The following is a 19,501-nucleotide window of genomic DNA, read 5'->3' as shown; positions in this document are numbered from 1 at the left end:
GTCATTAGAAGGGGAATGGAGCAGCCTGGTAGGACATGGAATCAAGTAATTGCAAAGGCCCTCCCACTTCTCCAAGGGCTTGCAGATGGAGGATCTGGCTTGAACCCCCTGGAACCCGAGAGAGAGAAACAGGGCTCACTTGTACCATAGCGTTGATGAGGGAACTTCAGCACCCAGAAAGGTCAAGGGATTACCACACAATCACACAGCAATTTGAAGGCAAGAGCTGGGCTGGAATTCAGGGATTTTGAGTCTCCACCCAGTGCCTCTTAAACTTTCATGTGCAAGGAATGTCCTGGGGATCTTGTGAAAATATGGACTTGGTCGCCTGAGGTTCTGTATTTCAGACAAGAACCCAGGTGATGCTGATGCTGCTGGCCTGGGGAACTTCACTTGGAGCAAGGGGCTTGCCCAATAAAGCTCAGAGGAGAAGTCTTGCGGCTTGATCAAGTGGGAGTGAGAACCCTGACTTGTGGGAAACCATCCCCCTTTAATGATTGGTGTACTCCAACTCTTTCCTAAGGTTTATTTCCTTTGTGCTCTGAAGGCCTGGTCTGCAGTACCCTGTGCTTCCCTGGCCTGTTTTCTTCAGTTTCATCTTGCTTAAGGTTGAAGTAAAACGTCACGTCTTACCCAATTTCTGCGAGGTCCCCTGGCTGTGGAGCCTGCTGCTTTAGGCACACGGTCCCTGTCCCACAGAGATCCGAGTACCTGAATTAACTCCCTCTTGGAGCAATCAACCACCCTGAGTGCCAACCTAGTTTGTATTTTTAGACTGCTCCATCAATTACTTCACTTGCAGAGCAGCTCCTCTGCTCATCAAGGGGATGGGGAACGTTCCTCCTTAGTGGTAACCCCCCCTTGCTCCCATCTTTCATGAGCTCAGAGTTCTTTCTTTCTCCTTGGTACTGTATCCCCAGCATTTAGGATGGAGCGATTACTCACCCCATTTGGTAGATGTGGCAGAAACACTGAGGGCCAGAGCAGGTGACAGGTCAGGCTCTGGCAGTGCAGTGTGGTGGTGCCAAGGAGCAGGTGCCCTTCACCTTCCTGCTGGGGAGAGGTCATGAAAAGGAGACATTTTCTGAGGTCAAGCAGGACCGGGGACTCTTTCTGAGGCAGTTTTGCATGATGGTGGTCTGAACGGAAACCAGGTGGGGGCATGTCCCATGATACCTGTAGTTAGAGGGAGCTCCTGGCTCTGTGGTTTTGTTTTGTTTTTTATAGAGTTCACCTGGAAAACCCACATGCTGGGAACCAGTTGTTAGGGTCACCTTAGCCAGAGGTTTCTGCCACGCCCTCCCCGCCCCAGGGAGAGCTTTGACTGTAGCCCTGGACAAGTCTTGCCAAATGACTTGTTTTGGGTTTCATCAGGGTTTCTCCCACCCTTGGAGAGGTGTGAATGAGCAACACTCCACCAGGAGGCTGGCAAGGGGCAGACTGGTTCCCACACTGGTCTGGGCTGCTGAAGGCCCCTCTGGGTGGCAGGGAGAGAGCGGCTTTGAAACTTAGGTATGGTACATGGTCAGGGGCCAGCATGTCTTAACCATGGATGTGACAGCTTCATTCATTCTTCCACCAATTAAGCATGTGCACCAGCTGTGTTCCAGGCACGAGGTAGGATGCCATGGGTGTTAAAGGGCCTGCGGTGGGAAGAGGAGTGAACAGGACTCAGCCCCTTTCTCAGGGACATTAGACATCTTCCTGGGAAAGCACTCTGTGTATATCTGTAAAAGTAAAAGCTGAAAGCATCGGGCAGTGCGTGCATATGTGTGCTCATGTGTGCATATGTATATGGGTCTGTATGAGTATGCAGGCATGTTTAGGTATATGAATGATCATGTGTATGTGTTACTGTGTATGTATATGCACATATGTTTATGTCTGTGTGTATGTGCTTATGTGTCAATTTCTACATGTACCTGTTATGTTTGTATATCTGTGTACTCCTGTGCTGGGTGTCAGTGTCAGTATGTGTGTCTGTGTGAATGTGCATCCTTGTGTATTTATACAGTCTGTGTTTCTGTGTCTCTCTGTGCAATATATGTGTGTAGGTGTATGTCTGTGGGGTATGTGTGTATGTGTGTGTACATGTCTATTTGTTATGTGTCTGACTTTATGTGTATGTGACTGTGTTTTGGACTGTGACTCTTTGAAGCCCCCCACCCCCCCAGTGGTGGGCACCCAAACAGCTGCCAGTCCAGGCTCCCCTGGAGTCTGTCCCCGATGCCTTGGATAGCGGATGGGACAGGGATACGTATCCTGTGGACTGTCTCTAGGTCTGTCCTGTATGTCACTCTCTGCACGGAAGATACTGGGTAGTATTCCCGAATGAAGAGAGAGGGAAAAAAGTAAATGGAACCAACTCCACTCCGTTAAGCATGTGTCTAGTCCCACAGACTCAAAAGTGCCCAACTTGCCTAGTGTGGGGGACAAGCCTCATATGTACTGTGCCCACAGAGAAGCTGAGGCAGCAAGTAAAGTGCCTCTGGGAGGGAAAAGCATAGCCCAGTCCTATATCCAGGCTAGAATGGCCCTTGGAAATGGATAGTATGTGGTTGTCTGTGAAGCGTCCACTGCTGGACAGTCTGTAACTCCTCCCCTCCGATACTGTAGTCTCGTTAGTCTAAGACTACACTGAATTGAGACTCATGACACCCAGTGTCTGGTCCTGGAGTTATTATTATCATTATTATGTTCACTTTACAGACAAGGAAATTCAAACTCAGAGATATCAAGTAATGTACTTAAGGCCATGCAGGAAGTGGAAGGGAGATGGGGTGTGAATCCAGGTGGTCAGGCTCCAGAAGGCCTGAGCTCTGGCCACTGTGCTGTGCTGAGAGCAGGCCCCTTGGGAGGGAGGACAGGCTGAGAAGGAGCTCGTGAGTGCTGCTCCTATGAGTACCACATTGACCCGACCAGGCTTTTGACTAGGCCTGTGATTTCTCAGCGCTCTGCTTTGGAAATTGTCATGACATGGATATTCAGGGACCAGCCTGTCCAGTGGAGGTACTGTATCATTTAAACTCTAGGTAGTTATTGGAGGCAACACCTGCTTGCTATTGGCCAGCACTGCTCAGAAGTGCTCCTTCTTAAAGGCTTCCTGATTGAGTTTATGGGTCAGTGTTTGCACAGTTGCCATGTGCTATGGTCTGTGCCCTAGCTGCCTTCTGTAGATCATAATGCCAGGAAGGCCTGCGCTGTGTCTTTCTCAGTATGTTGTCTGAGGCAGAATGGCTTCTCATCCAGGCCAGAGGATTTCAGAGCCACAGTCTTATTGGGAAGGAGCTGTAAAAATGCCTGTACCCAGAGGGGCCTCCACAAGAGGGAAGAGTTATGTGCGGGGACACTGGTGACTGTAGCAGACAGTGTCAGTGCCCTGCCCATGTCCCTAGCACTCTCTGTTCCTGTCCCACCCAGCTACATCTACTGCCAGCACCCTTCCCCACCCTCTTGCTTCCTGGACAGCTGGGAGTGCCCAGACTCAACACCTCCAGGGGCAGGCCCATCACAGACCCCAATGGGAGTATAAATAGCCCAGATGGTGTCCCCTCAGAGGGTACTAGTCTTGAGACATGTTCTATACTAGCACTGCCCTCATATAACTTTCTGTGAGGATGAAAACTATCTGTATCTATGCTGTGCAACATGGTAGTCACCAGCCACATGTGACCTTTGAGCTCTTAAAATGTGGCCAGTAAGACTGAGGAACTGAATTTTTAATTTTAGGTAATGATGTGCTGGTGCCTGCCATGTTGAGCAGGGCACTCTGCCCTGCCTTGCAGATGTCCCCAGCAGGACTGAGCCTCAGTGGTCTGTAGCGGTGTCCTGACGGTTAACAAGCACTCCCCGATGGGTTCTTTTCCAGAATCAGCACCCAAACTCCTCATTCAAGCCACGTGAAATTGTCACTTGTTAAGTCAAAAAATGGATGAATATCAATACTTTCATGATTCGCTTTACACTGAAATTTCCGCCTTGGGTCTGTGTCTGGAGAAACCCAAACTCATATGGTGTTGGTCTTGAGGTTTGTGTGTGCAAGTCATGGTTGGGTGGTGACGTCATTCCATGCCTGGCTGGGTTCTAATCCTGGCTCTTCCTCAAACTGGCTGTGTGGCCTGGGGCAAGCCACCCGAAACTCTCTGTGCCTCACTCTTTGGTGAGGATGATCCTTGTCTCTACTCCTGGCTTGGTGCCTACCCTACTTGGCTGGAAGAAACAAGGGAGCATAGAGAGAGGCTATTTGTTAAAAAAAAAAGTGAGTATGATGAGAAGGTGCCATTCCAGGGTTCAGGGGCCCAGCTGCACACGCTCTCTGGGTAGAAGGATACCTCCTCACGGCTGACCAGATCCAGACTACCTATGTCCTTGGGGCTGCTCAGCTGGCGTTCCTGGCTGCCCCAGGCTCCCAGGTGCGAGTACCCTGGAGCTTTGTTGCATACTTGGGGCTTTTTGGCAGGGTGCACTTAGCCCCTAGCATGAGCTCCTGAGCAGGAATGCTGGGAACTCACCCCGGCTGCTGTCTGATCCGAGCATGATTTAATGGATGGCTGCTCAGGGCTGTACATTTGTTTCCCTCATCCATGGAAAGGCAGTAAACAGTTTAACTAGGTGGTGATGGTGAGTCTTTCCATTTTTAGCTTCCTCTTGGAATAGAACTGGACAGGATGGGGGCATTGCCCTTGTAGGCAAAATAGGCTTTCCTAGTCGCCCCCATCTTCTTGAATGTCCTAGGGGTTTGTTCCTTCAGGTCAGACTGGCCTTTCTTAGAAGCTCAGAGCCTCCCGGAATGCAGAGACCATTCAGGAAACTGGAATGCAGCAGAAGGAGTTTTTGGGGGGAGATAAGTATAAAGGTATTTGAGGATGTTGAAAGCAAGCGGGAAATAGAGAAGCAGCCCTGAGAATAGCAATAGCAGGAAGCTGCTACCATCCCTAGGGCTGGAGGTATGGGGGAGCTGGGACAGCAGAACCTGGGGATACTGGGACTTTAGAAGGCCTGCTGGGTGGGGCAGGACCACAGAAGAAGGGACTCTCTAGGGAGAGCTGGAGACCTGAAAGTAGAAGAGCCACTGTGGCTCTTCCACCATCTAAAGTAGAAATCGATGGAAGTAGTACCCTGGTTTCTTTCCTCCTCTCGCCCTCCAGTCTTCTGCTGTATCCTACTGGTCTGACCTACTATAGGGCAGAGACATAGAGCTAGGGACTGTAGTCTGTAGAGGAGGGGTCTGAGGCAAATGATCAACATGGGGGTGGAGCCTAACAGAGCTTTTAGGTGAGACATTCTCACTCATCCTGGGGCCTGTGGATGAGCTTCAGGAAGGCCATGTACCTCTAGGAAATGTAGTCACACTATTTTGTCTGTTTGTATGTACATGCATTTTACTAGAAAAAGGGTCAGGATCTTTCTTCAGATTAAGTTACTCCATACTCACCAAAAGATTCGACATAGTAAATAATGTAACCACCAATTGAAGGGCTCAGAGAAACACCTATAGGTGCCTATTCTATTGGTCCAGGGTCCTTCCTGCGAACTGGCCATTGTCCTTCAATTGTGCTGGCTGAGCAAGCCTTTTAAGAAAGTTCCCTTGATGCTCTCTGCCTCTCTGGAACCAGCTGTATGTTTAATCCTCCTGGGAAGCCTTCCTGATCTCAAGCACACAGACCTGCTTGCTCCCTACAATGGGATCCTGCAGCCCATGGTAGCCATGCCGCTGACCTAAGTCCTTACAGGGTGTGCAAGGCAGTTAGAGCTGACCCTAGACATAGGACACCCTGCTCTTCATTCAGTCTCTCTTCTTTACCAAACATTTACCTTGCACCTACCATGTGTGAGGCATTTTGCTAACTGCTGGGGAGACAGTGCTGATGAAGATAGACAATGCCCCTGCTGTCATGCAGGTAGAGGTAGAATCAGAAAATAAACAGAAGAACAAATCCACAATAAAGACTGTTTCCAATTGTGATAAATGCCAAGAAGAAAACCAAATAGGATGATGGGATAGACTAATGAGGGTGGATTATGGGACTACTTTTGATGGGGAAGATCTCTTCTGGGAGGCCATGGTTAAGCTGCAATGTGAGGGATGAGAAGGAGTTAGCTTTCCAAGATTCAGAGAGAAAGCATTTTAGATAGGGATCAGAGCCTGTGCAAAGGCCCTGGGGTGGGAATGAGGGCAAATCCCTACAAAATCGGCCTATGTGGCCAAAGCAAGTGAAAGCATCTGCCTCTTTGCAGTCAAAAAGGAGTCCAGAGTGACAGTTTTCCTTGATGGTCACCGTTTTGTTTGCTGTAACTGATCTGCAACATTTTGGGAAAAGACAGTTTTGAAAAAAAAAAAAAAAGAAAGCACCTGCCTCACAGTCTTTGACTCTTCTGTATGACTTTGAAGCACCTTGTGTAGGCTCTTCTTGCTTTAGGGGGAGAATGAGTGGCAAGCTTTCCCTCCTTAGCCATGCTCCATTCTCAGCAGGGTGTCTGGCAGGTGGCTAGACGCTCACTTTCTGCCTCTCAAAGCAGTGGCTGAATAGTTTTTGCGTGTGTGCTTCTGAGATGCCAGGAGGATGGCAGATTGTTTCTGTTCTGTCCATCAGTTGTACAAAAGCCCCGAGATCAAAGAGCATGGGCTTAATTTATTTTGTTTATTTTGTAGAGGAAATAGCATTTCCTTGGACTGAAAGCTCTGAAGACTAAAAGCTGAATGGAAAGGGGGAGTTTGGATTAAATGAATGGGCTGGCCAGCTCTGACCCAGTTTCCACCCAGCACAGCAGTGATGGGGGAAGGAATTGCATTCCGGCTCCCTGCACTGGCCCAGGGGCCAGTCACTTCTCCAGCCTCTCCTTTCATGGGAGGATGGGCCTTCTGTGCAAGTCAGGCTTGATGGAAGTGCCCTTGAAGGTGGCTCATGCAGAGGGGAGAAGGGTCACAGCCTGCAGTGGCCATGTGCCCTGCCTGAGTTTATCTTGGGTACATCAAGGCCGCCTGATGTTACCCCATCACCTTAGCAGAGAGGGCAAGTATAGATTAGGTGAAGGTCACTTTATTTTTTTTTGTGACTTCATCAAATGTGAACTTCATCAAAAGTTACTGCTCCTCTGGATTGCAAAGGAATATTCAAAATGGGGAATTCAGAGGAGGTCTGGAGAAGGCTGGGCAGGGAGGACAGGGGGTATTTCAATTTATTGCTATAACCAGTTCAGTGCTGTGATTGTTGTGAACAAGAAGTATCCATGAGAGGTTTGGTCTAGGAGTTCTGGGTTCATGCTCCTGGCTCCATGTTTCATTCATTGTGTTACCTTGAGCAGGTTACTTAGTCTCTTCTAGAAGCCTAAGCTTTCTCACCTCTAAAACGGGGCAATGATTCCTGTCTGTCCTACATCTTAGGGTTGGTGTGAGGGTCCAAAGGGATACAGGGTTTAAGGGCACTGCCGGGCACATAGTAGGCACTCAATAAATATTTGTTTGCTTAAATGAAAGAATGCATGAATAACTGAAAGAGATATATTATTCTAGAAATGTACGACTGTAGGAAAGAGGATTAATATGGCAGGAAGAAGGAGGAGCTTGGACAATTCTTTCAGGTGCCCTCATTGCAGAAAGATCATTCTCTGGACAGGTTGCAGATTGTCCTGCTCACATAGGGTGGATAACTGCGAAGCACAACTCTGGGGTGCTTGGGTCTGTTTATGGATTTCTTGTGGCTCTAGGTTGCTTCAGACAGCTGTTCATAGGAGGACCTTAAAAGGGAATAGAGCCCATGAGGGATGGAAGGCTCTAAGCATGACATTTTATGTATGTGCCACTTGTTAAATAATTACATCATTAATCCCCAAGTGAAGAAGGAATGGGCAAAGGCATCAAAAGGAGCCAACACATTCAAATGCAGTGAATACTGGCAAACTCTGATTTTAATAGACCCTTCTGAATGAGGAATGAAGGATTATCTAACTTAGGGCTGATCAAAAGAGATTCAGGAAGGCTGAAACACAGAAGGAACTAAAACTGGTAAAAACAGCTAAAGATAGCCACAGCCCTTTGCAAGATAATAGGCGCAGAGTTAGAAGAAGAATGCTACCGGGAAGGTGACACTGTTAGCAGACAGAGCAACGGACTAGAATGGTGTTTTCTCTCTGTTGTTTTCACCTAGAATGACCATCTTTAGAATGAAAAAGATAGAGCAAGTCTCTAAGGGACCTGGAGGATCATTTAAAAATGTATTTCTGGGCCCAGGTGGGTTCTGCGGCAGGGTCTTGATATGTATGGTGGACATGATTGCAGAATTGCTTGGGGCGTCTTTTGATTTTTCTCTTCATTGTATTTTTCTGCTTCTTTGCCTTGGATGCCTGATAATTTGTGACTGGATGTCGGGCACAGTAAATTTTTCCTTGTTGGGTGCTGGATATTTTAGTGCTCTGTAAATATTCTTGAACTTTGTTCTGGGACACAGTTATGTTACATGGAAACTTTGATCCTTTGGGCCTTGTTTTTTAAGCTTTATTAGGTGGGACGAGCTGCCTTAGTCTAGGGCTTATTTTTCCCCACTACAGAGGCAAGGCCATTATGAATATCTGTGAGGGCTGCCATAACAAAATACCACAGACTGGGTGGCTTAAAAACAAACGTTTGTTTTCTCATAGTTCTGGAGGCTAGAAGTCGACGACCAAGGTGCTGCTAGGGATGTTTCTTCTGAGGCCTGTCTCCTTAGCTCCTTTGTGGCCTCACACGGTCACTTTTCTGCCTGCGTTGTCTGATCCTTATCCCCTTTTACAAGGACATTAGCCATATTGGATCAGGTCCCACCCTAATGACCACATTTTGATTTAATTATCTCGCTAAAGGTTCTGTCTCCAAATATAGTCACATTAAAAGCACTGGGAGTTAGGACTTCTACATAGGGATTTTGAGGAGACACAATTCAGCTGGTAACAGTCCTCTACCTGGTGCCCCATAAATTTAGATTTTTTTCTGCCCTGGGTGGTGGGCATGACCTATTCTTAGCCCTATGTGAGCTCCATGGGTGTTCTCTGTGTGCCTTAGGGATGTTTCTGTTCCACTTTGGGCAGTTTCCTCACATTCCTGTGCTGATCAATACTCAGCTGAAGGCCCAAGGGGCCCCTCTGCTCATCTCTGGGTGCTGTCGGGCAGCTCTCCTCCCTGGTGGCCCTGCCCTGTGAACTCAGCTGTCTTGGTCTCTCTGGAATCCCAGCTCCGTCTCCCAACTCAGTGAGACCCCTGGGCTCTGCTTGAGACCCCTTTCTCTGCGCTGTGGTCTGGACACTCCCTAGGCTGGAGGCTGGGGTGGTCATGGGCTCCCTCAGGGGTCACTGTCTTGCCCTGCCTTAGCTCCAATGGCTACAAACCCTTGTTTCAGATGTTGAATCTGACAGTTTAGTTGTTTTGGGGGGTGGGGGAGTAAATCCAGGTCCTGCTCTTTGCTTTGTAGAGTCTTCGGATAGTGAGGAGCAGCCTGGTGTTCTGGAACTTCTCATTCTTGCTAGCATTTCTCCAGTGGGTGTTAGAATATGGATTGGGAATCTCGATTCTGATGATGCTGTGGCTTATCCCCAGAAATAATTTTTGACTGGAGTGTTAAGGTGAGTGCTGTGAGCACTTAGAGAATCAAGTGGTGGTCACAGGAGCCAACCTGGACCCAAGATTAACAGATCGAGTTGGAACTACCAGTTTCTGAGGAACTGATCTTCGACCTATAGGGCTTTCCTTTACCTGACTTAACCTAAAGTCGTGGCACTGAGCTTTTACTACATACCAGGATTTCCTTTGTTCCAGGTTTGTCCACACAGCAACCTGTTAGGCAGGTGCCATCATCCCAGTTTTTCAGATAAGGAAACTACAGAGAGATTAAGGAAATTTTCCAAATCTAGGGTTTGAGCTCAGGTCTGCTGGCCCTTAAATGAGATACTACATTGTCCAATACCTTTATCGCATTTTGATTGGGGAGCATCCAAGAGCTGGAACTTCAACTCAAACCAGCAAAACAAAAACAGACTGGATGCAAGACAAAGGGTCATCCTTTGTCCCTGCAATGAAAAAAGAAGCCATCCCCAAAAGCAAAAGGAGAGGAAATACTTATTCCTGGAAAAGACTTTATTTTGAGAAGGGAACTCAGAGATTACCCATCCCCAGTTTATAGATGAGGTAGGTGGCCATCAAGGGCTGATAACTCTGTGGCAGTGTCACACCTGTGGGCAGACAGGAAGCTTCCCTGGAAGGGTGTTCCCTTGATGGCTTCAGTCTCCACTGTGTGAAGGTGCTTTTCCTTGTGCATTTCTGGAGGGGATAATTATCCCACTAGCTGGATGGATACAAGCTTGTCGGTTACAAATAAATCTTCACCTCCTTATCATCATCAAAATGCCTTTCACGCTCCAATGACATCAACCCATTTGCTGCACTCTCTAATAAATTTTCACTAAACTTACCCCTCACCCCTCACCCGACTCCCTCTAGAGAAGAACCCCTTTTCTTCCCTGGACTCAAGACTGTGTGACCCTTTGGGTGGGTCTGAGACAGGACATGACTGGTGAAACCCTGGAATTTCTAAGGGTGTTAGTAAAAGTAGTACATCCTCTTACTAATAGAATGTTTTCAAGTTTAAAAAAGGGCCATTTTATGATAAAATTTGTGTTTATGGTAGGAAACTTGGAAATACAAAAAAATTATAATGAGGAAGCAATCTTATCTGTAATTCTTCAATGCAGCAGTCATATTTTGATGTATTTTATTATTATAACAAAATGTTATTCTGAAAATAGGATTGGATCATAATATATATAGAACTTTAAAATATATTTATTTTTTAAAATAAAATTAACACATGGTAAACATTCAAATAATTCATAAAGATATACAATAAAACATAAACATCTGCCCATCCAGCCACCTAAATCCCTGAAACCTCTCTCCAAAGTTATCTATGCTTTAAAGATTCATTTGTATCCCTCCATGGTGAGGGTTAGAGAGATGCATTATATTAGCTTTTATCTGCATTAGTTGTATTGGGGGAAAGCCCCTAAAATCTAAATTCAGGATTAATTCCTAAGAACTGACACATAGCCTTATTCAAATTCATAAGAGCTTTAATAGAAGCAACTTACATACATGAGCAAAGCAGTCGCTCCCAGTAGTGGCCGGAGGGAAGAATCCACACCCCTCCCAGGACAGGGGGCTTAGCAATAAAATCATGTGGTGGGTATTCATGTAGATCACCAGAAAGAACAATGCATTCCTAAATTAGCAGAGTATAATAAAATGTTATTCTGAAAACAGGATTGGATCATAATATATATAGAGAACGCCAGGCATTTATTACACTCTGTATATTCATTGACCTCCTTCCTGGGGGCATGATGTTTATCTTTGGACAGCATTCTGGTTTTCTGGGTAGGCAGGCAAGCCTGAGGCTACGGAGTTTAACAGAGTCCAACATTTCCTGGACACCTGTGCTGCTGGAGCCATATTGCATCTCTAAGTGATTCCCCTACAAGTTGGTAGACTTACTTGTTACTTCTTAAACTTATAAATGTCTAATGAGCATTTCCTTCAGTTGCTGCTACTATTTCAGAAGTATTTTTAATGGCACCACCCCAGTCCATCATGAGGATGTCCAGTCTTCTCTGTTGTTGGACATTTAGTTTCTTTCTGGTATTTAAAAGTATAATAACACTTCATAATAAAAACATTTTTTATGTATAATTTTGTCTGCTTCTGCTTAATTTTTCAGGATAGATTTCCAGAAATGGAATTACTGTAGTGAAGGACAGAAACTTTTATGGCTGTTGGTAGACACTGTCAAGTTATGATACATTTTTTTCTATAGAAGTAGGACCATTTCTCTTGGCCACAAATTCTTTTTTTTTTTTTTTCCGTTAATCCTTACCCAAGGACATGTTTATTGTTTTTAGAGAGAAAGGAACAGAGAGAGACACAGACAGACAGACAGACAGACATTAATGTGAGAGAGAAACATCAGTTGGTTGCCTCCCTTACACATCCTGACTAAGAATTGAACCTGAAGTCTAGGTATGTGCCCTGACTGGGGATTGAACCCGTAACTTTTTGGTGTATGGGACGATGCTCCAACCAACTGAGCCACCTCTCCAGGGCTGCCCATAAATTCTTTTTGATGCTTTGAAGATTTAAGAAATAACACAAGAAGACCTGCTGTTTATAACAAATTTAAATTATACTGGAGTACATGGAATGAAAAGTAAAAGGGCCCCTCCTCAACCTGCCTCCTCTGCTCAGAAATAAGCCCTCTTAGAGCCAAACCATTTGAATGTTGCTATCGATTAGCTGGCTGATGGTGGATTAGTTATGTAGTTACTGGGCCTTGGTTTCTTTATCTGTAAAATGGGTGTGCCAGCAATCACTTTGTGGGATTGTGTGAGGATGAAATGGGTGTGTGCAGAGCACCTGGCGAGTGGAAGGCGCTATTACAATGATCATCTTTGCTGAATGACAGTTTGCTAGTCTGTGTGATGCGTAATCTGCAGACCCAGGCTGAAATCCTGAGCAGTCTCATTCTGATTAATGCTGGCCCCTCTCTGCAAGCTTGCTTGCAATCTGAGCTGATAGAATCACAATGCTGTCAGCTCCCAAGTAGGAAATAGTGTTTCCAGCAGTTTCGGAAGCAGCAGCTGTTCCCCCACCCCACCCCAGCTTTGGCTTGTGTTCTGGTATGGTTTTCCAGCCCTTTGAGTAGCAGGATATCATTGCCCCCTTTTTAGGATGGACACACCCTGGATTACTATTCCAGAGAATGTTGACATTAAAATTAGGCATGAGAAGTCCCAGTTTGGATGGGCATTCACTGTGTCCCTTTGGCATGTCATCCTGCTCAAAATTGTAGGCATGACACTATAAACCCTACTATTTATATTACACTAAACTCGGCAAATATCTTTAGGAACACGAAGCCCTGGATTGTTTTAACGGCGTCTCTTAATTGTAACCTTTTTAACTCTTACTGTGCTGTCAGACCATCCTGACTAAAGTGCCTGGTGAACAAGGCTGCACCTGGTGGCAGCATTGTGGTTGAGAAGGTGCCACCTTCCAGGAAGAAAGGGCTGAGCCTTCACTTAGAATGCTGAGGACCCAATGAGCCACTGTTCTGGATCCTGGGATCCTAATACCCCAGATGAATTATCTCTTGTATGTGCTGCATGATTGCGAGGGCACCAGGGGAAGGCGTGTCCTTGACTGGTGCTCCATTCCTTGCCCTCATTGTCATTTAGTCTCTCTGATGGACAGCTACTCTGAGTGTGCCTGCAAGAGGGGCAGGCTCTGTGAGAGCTTGGTCCACAGGTAGGAACATTAAATTATTCCAGCTGATTGTCAAACATTTATTGAGCATCTTCTGTGGAAGAAGCCTACATTCTAATAATAATGGCTAACCATTGACCATCGAGAAGAATGGGCACTGGTGCAGAAGAGGTTCTCTGGAAATGGACACTGAGTTTGGGCACCAGATGTTGAATAGGGATCAATGCCTGTGAAAGGAGGGACAGAGGCAGGAGAGGCAGACAGGTGGAGGGGTGATGCAGGCCTCACCAAGCTTTAACCAGCCCAGCAGGAGCCCCAAGTGAATATTGGCCAGAAGCGTTGGGCTTCTCTGCCCTCACCTTGAATAGTTATCAGGACTGTCCCAGGAAGGGTGTAGCCTTGGGTGAAGCCCTTCCTGTAGCCAGGGCTGACCTGATGGAGCTGCCGGTGGAGCGCGTCTGCAGAAGCTGGGCAGCATGGCCTTCCTGGAAGTGGGGCAGGCCAGGGCATCTCTGCAGGCAGGGTTAGCTTGATGAAGGAGCTGGAGGACACCTCAGAGGAGCAGGCAGAGCTTCCAGGTGAGCAGAACAGCATGAGTGAAGGTATAGAGGTAGGAAAATAGCACACCACAGCCAATGCCAATATGAGAGACTTTGCGGCATGGATGTCCAGGCAGAGGCCCCGTCACCACTGAGAAGCAGCCCAGAGGGCCTGTGTGTGCCCTTCCCAGTTCTTTGCTTTGTAGTCATCCTCAGAAGTCTGTTTTCCCCACTACCATAATGGAAGCCAAGCCAACCTGGTGGTGTGTCTTCCCAAGTGACCTGGAGTGAACTTTGCTCTGTGTCCTCCAGCCAATTTTCCTTGGGCAGCTGGGGAGATTTTCTTCTTCTTCCTTCGCAGAGCCTGGATTTTCAAGGCTCATCCTTGACGAAGGTGGAGGTGACTTCTCAGGCAGCTGTCCAGAGCCTTGAGAACCCTCTCGAACCTGGCCACCCATTTCAGTTCACAGGCTCTTCTGAGTTGGTGGCCAGGGATCCAGATAAAGCACCCAATTCCCAATGTGGAGGGGCCATCCTCCCACTCCAACTGGCATCTGGGGGAAGTTGGGCATGTTGTAGCCCCTCAGATGAAGACACGCTGGGCTTTGGCCTGATAGCCTGTCTGTTTTGATTCTTCAGATAGCCCTGAGTGAAGAAAGATTTTCATGGGCAGTTACTCTGTTCAGCTTCACTGGTGGTCTGGGGTCTTCTCAGCAGGCATCTGAGGCAGCAGGGGCTCTGTGAGAGGAACGTGGAAGCAGAAGTGTCATCCTGTCACCTGCTTTCCCACTCAGCATCTTCCTCTCACACACACCCATTCCTCTCCCAGCCTCCTGCCATCCTCTGGCTCATTAGCCTGTACTGTCATGTGGCTTCGAGGGCCATACCTTGAGCCCCTGTCCCATGAAGTTAGATTTCCTCATGAGTGTTCTCAGAAGCCCTGGCTTGGGTGTCATCATGGTATTTTGGGACTTGACAAAGGAGCAGAGATGGAGTGGCCCTGTGGCCTGTTTGTGGCTAACTTCCTTTGGCCTTGACTGATGACTATGGAGACATCCGTGGACAGTAAGCAGGTACCTGGTGCAGCCCCGTGTGATTAAGTTTCCTGAGTTATTCCATATCAGATCACTGGCTGCTAATTGTGCAGCTTGTACCTGGTGTGGAGTTTGGCTTTCAAGTCCTCCCTTTCTCCCTGGCTCGCTCCCTGCCAACTCAGTGCTGAGTTCTGATAGGAAATATTGCGTAGCTAAAGTAACAATTATGCTACAGGTTTAGTAATAGAAGTGTCTGAAGGTAATGTTGAAATTCGTCATTCATTGATATTTTTCTGATTTATAAATCTACCATAGAGATCTGCATATATTTTTATTTTCTATTTGTGTTTGCATTGTGTGTGCGCACACCTGATAGAGGGAGAGGGGGAGAGAGAGAGAGAGGGACACACACAGAGAGAGAGAGAGAGAGAGAGAGAGAGAAATCTTTTTATGAAAGATCAAGAGGTGGGTTGCTTTGCTTTAAAGTCCCAACAGAGCTCAGCTAATCCTGGGGCCTGCATCAGTTCAGCACACAGGATATTTTTGGAGCTTGCCTTGATGGGAAGCTGAGAGAGTAGCCACATTTTTTTATTTTTTTCCTATGGCTTCCCTGGGCTTTTCTGAAACTGAATTTAAAAAGCTCATTTTCCACCTCTAGGTACTGCTGGTGGTCTTGCTTTTGGTTTTCCAGGACCCTGAGCCTGTATTGGACAAGCTTTGGGCCTCTGATAGTTGCTTGTATAGCTGCAGTTGGGTTGCTATGGAAACCAAATCTCACAATGTGGCATGGGACCTGTTTACAGTGCTTCATGACCTGCCCCTGACCTGGGAAATAATGGTGATGATGACACTTTTGCTTATGACCTGATTTGGGAATTCCCTGTGCCATCCAGCAAGGCTTTTCAAGGCCCTGATCATGGTGACCGCAGCAGAGAGTTGGTAACTTGGACGAGTGTCTTTCCCCTTGCTCAGAGGAAGCCTTTGCCTTTGGACAGGTGCCCAGATGTTGGTCCTCCAGTATCAGGAGTGCTTACTGGGGCAGGGAGTCCTCGAGCCATTAGAACTGCCTGGGAAGCCCCAGGATCACCTCTGGAGTGGTTGGAGACACTGGGGCTGACAATGACCCTGGGACTGCCTCCAGCTCTTAGCATGGAGACAACCAAGGCATTTTGCATGGCATTTTACATCTCATGAACCTGCTGATAGGAGAGTGAATATAATTGCCATGTGGCAAATTAAAGTGGCCCCAAGTCAGCTCACAGGTGCCATTCATTATTAATTCCAATCAAAGACATAAGTTGCTATTTAAGGATCTAGCTGCTTGGCCACCTACACCATCCTTTATCCAGCTACCTATAGCTTTTGAAGGAAAGAGGGAAAAGGTCTCTTTCTCTTCCCTGCTGCTCATCCTTGGAGAATTTACTTGGGTGAAACATTGGATGATTTCCAGGACTAAGTGTCTCCCCAGAGCAGAAAATATCTGGATAAATCACCACAATAATTCTGCATCCTGGCAAATCTCAGCCTGGTTAAGCATGTTCCTACTATGTGATTGTATTCTCAAAAGAGCCTCTCACAGAAGACAGTTTTCCATTCCCATTTCTCAGATGGGGAGATGGAGACTCAGAGGGGTTAAATGGACCAGCAGCATTCACCTAGCTAGGAAGTGGCACAGCTAAGATTTGATCCTGACTTCTGATTGGAAAGACTGATTCATTCATGTCCCACCTGTGAGCCCAGTGCAGGCTAGCCAGGCCTTATTCCTCATGTGCTAAGGCCACTGCACTTCACAGGGGCTGTCAATCTCTTTGATGGCAGACATCTCACCCTATTCTCTGGCCCCCATGAAGTCCAGCCTAGATGAAGTCCCCTAAGAAGAATTTTCCAAGCCACAACCCCAACCCATAAGTGGCTCTAAAAATGCCCAAAAGGGTGCTTAATGATGGATCTGAAGGAGGTAGGTGTCTTCAGCAGACTCCATGAATGCAACAACTTCAAGACCAAGAGAAAATGAGCTTCTGTAGGCAAGAGTATCCCAGAAGCCTTCTTTGAACACTGAGCAGACATCCTCTTCCGGAAAACATGCTTGTGGAGGCAGTCTGACCTCAGTGGGAGACTGGTGCCCCCAGGGGCTTTTTCTCTCACCTGGTTGCCCATCTGTGTGTGTACTCAACCACTCCTGGATCTCAGTGATCGCTGGCTGTTACCATGGTGTCTGTGTCATTGTATAAACACATTAGCTGAAAAGCAAACACGTGCTCGGAAGGAGAGCTCTCCTTGCACATTAGCCACCTGTGTAGAGTGTGGTCCCTGAGCCAGGACAGGAGGAGGGTGCTGACAAAGGGTAAACAGCAGATATTAATATCAGACACGTAGGGAAATGTGTTCAGATTCACACTTGACTCAGGAGTCCCAAGGACAGAAGTCCATTGTGCCACCTGGCTTCTACTGGGATGTGAAGGGGGAAGAGGAGAGGGGAAGGGTAAACCAGCCTGTCAAAGAACGTGAGAACGTGTGCTGAGTCCTGTGTATTCAGGGGGTGGGAACCGAACGTAGATGAAAGCTGCCAGCGCCACTCCTTAGGGCCATGGCCATGTGCCAGGCTCCAGGAGAAACCCTTATGTGTTCTCTCCCTCTGGTCCTCATAAGCATCCTGGGAGGTCAGTACCATTATTGTGCCCGTCATACAGTTGAGGGAACTGAGGCACTAAATGATCAAGCCCTGTGCCCAAGTCTTACAGCTAGTAAAATAGCAGATCAGAAGGCAAAGCCAGGCTTGTCTGATTGCAAACCTGGGTCTACCCTGGGGTTTCTGGGGCTGGGAGGGGAACTTTGGAGCTGGGGCAAGAGAGGGCTAAGGGACACAGTGCACGACACCCATCTCAGAGGGTGAGGAGACCAGTGTGGCAGGAATGATGGCTGGTGAGGCTGGTGATGGAGATGGAGGAGCAGCACAGGTCCAGATGGTGAGGGGAAGGGAGGTCCTGGGTGCCAGCTTTCCCCTTTGGGCACCAGAATCTAGGACAGGTATTCCTGCCCTTGAATGCTTACTCAGATCACCTTCTGGTGAGGAACCCACAACTCAGGGCAGTTGTTATAGCCTGGGAGTGAGATGGGGCCAGAGTGATGGCTGAACATGGGCACAGTGGGAAAGGCCTTGGGTAACCAGAACTAGATCTTGACCCTATGGGCAAAGACAACCAAATGAACCTTTCCAGTCTCCTGGGTGATCTATGATATTTCCTGACCTCCAGGCCCCCTCTGAGAACTATGAGTGGCCAAGCAGTCTCCACCGCTGGCTCAGCTGGGAGAGGAGAGGTCCCAGCAGACTCAGGGCGTTTCTGAAGCTGCCTTAGGCTTTGTGGCTCACTGGGGGGGGGGGGGGGGGTTGGTGGTGACCTGGATGGACTGAGTGAAATCCCCATGCTCCTCATTCTGCCAACTGGGACCCTGTCTTTGTTTGCAAGACAGAAAAAAAAAAAATCAGCCTATTGTTCAGCCTTGCTATTACAGCCATCAAATAATTAAGCAGATGAACCTGTACAGGATCAGAAGGGGCCTCCTGGCTGGGGGGCCACATGGTGAGTCTGCAGGGTCTCCAGGTGGCTAATAGGAGGAGAGGACAGTTTGGAGAGCCTTTTGTTGATGTTCACACTTCATTTCTTCCCAATGTGTTTTTGGTCAGAAGGATAAAAATGGCATTCAAAAAAGTCTTGTTCACTAGATGTGACCCTAAGGGACTACCTTATTTTATTTTTTATTTTTTTATTTTTAGAGAGAAGGGAAGGGAGGGAGAAAGAAAGGGAGGGAAACATCGATGTGAGAGAGAAACATTGATTGGTTGCCTCTCATGTGCATCCTGAACTGGGACCGAACCTACAACCCAGGCATGTGCCCTGACCAGGAACTGAAAGGGTGACCTTTCGCTTTGCAGGATGATGCCCAACCCACTGAGGCACACCAGTCAAATTTGCTTTCTTCCATGATGACATAAAATGCTAAATTCTAAACAGCTCTAGGAAGAAACCCAATGGGAGACTTCAGATGTCCCCCTCTCTCATTGGTTTCTGAGGCATATCATGACTTTAATCTCTTACTTCCCTTTGTCAAGAACCAAGGGCTCTTGGCTAACACCTATAATAATTTGTCAGACTTCCCGCTTGCCACCCTTAATGTATCCAGTATGTCACCTTCAGACATAGCTGTGATATTTCTCTACCCTCTCTCCAGTTCCTCCATGGCTCCCTATTACCTACAGGGTAAAGTTCAGACTCCTTGGTCTGGCTTAGTCCAAGTTACCCCGAGGCCTGCCCTCAGCCCACCTGAAAAGCTCTGTGCCTTGCTCTCCTAAGTGTCTTCAGTCATTGGGGTCCCTGCTTCTTCAAATATGAGGTTTCCTCTTTGAATTTGGCTTCCTATTTGAATGCTGTCTCACTTATTTGCCTGTTCAAATCCTGCTCACCCTGCAAAAGCCGGTTTCTATTCAGTCTCCTGGCCTTCCTACAATCTCAGAACGATCTCACAGTTTTTTTTTCCCTAGACCTTTAGAGCAAGTCTATCTTGTTGGTTTCATTGGGCAATTAATCATGTTCTGCCGGGCGGTTATCTTCCCTGCTATTATCTCAAAGAGTTATTTAAATATTTCA

General features: G+C 47.3%; 1 protein-coding gene and 1 non-coding gene across 15 annotated transcripts in view; both read left to right on the top strand.

Annotated features, from left to right (window-relative positions):
* KCNMA1 (potassium calcium-activated channel subfamily M alpha 1) overlaps positions 1–19,501 on the top strand; it is a 725,195-nt gene that overhangs the window by 146,833 nt on the left and 558,861 nt on the right. The window lies entirely within an intron of this gene.
* On the top strand, positions 6,191–6,326 carry LOC150010333 (small nucleolar RNA SNORA16B/SNORA16A family). Its single transcript, XR_016511539.1, has one exon. It is a non-coding gene; the product is annotated as a small nucleolar RNA SNORA16B/SNORA16A family (small nucleolar RNA).

This window comes from Furipterus horrens, unplaced genomic scaffold, assembly GCF_987537825.1.
Source record: "Furipterus horrens unplaced genomic scaffold, mFurHor1.1.pri manual_scaffold_5, whole genome shotgun sequence".
Classification (NCBI taxonomy): Eukaryota; Metazoa; Chordata; class Mammalia; order Chiroptera; family Furipteridae; genus Furipterus; species Furipterus horrens.
Note: the sequence above shows the minus strand (reverse complement) of the source record. Positions and strands in the feature narration are given on the sequence as shown.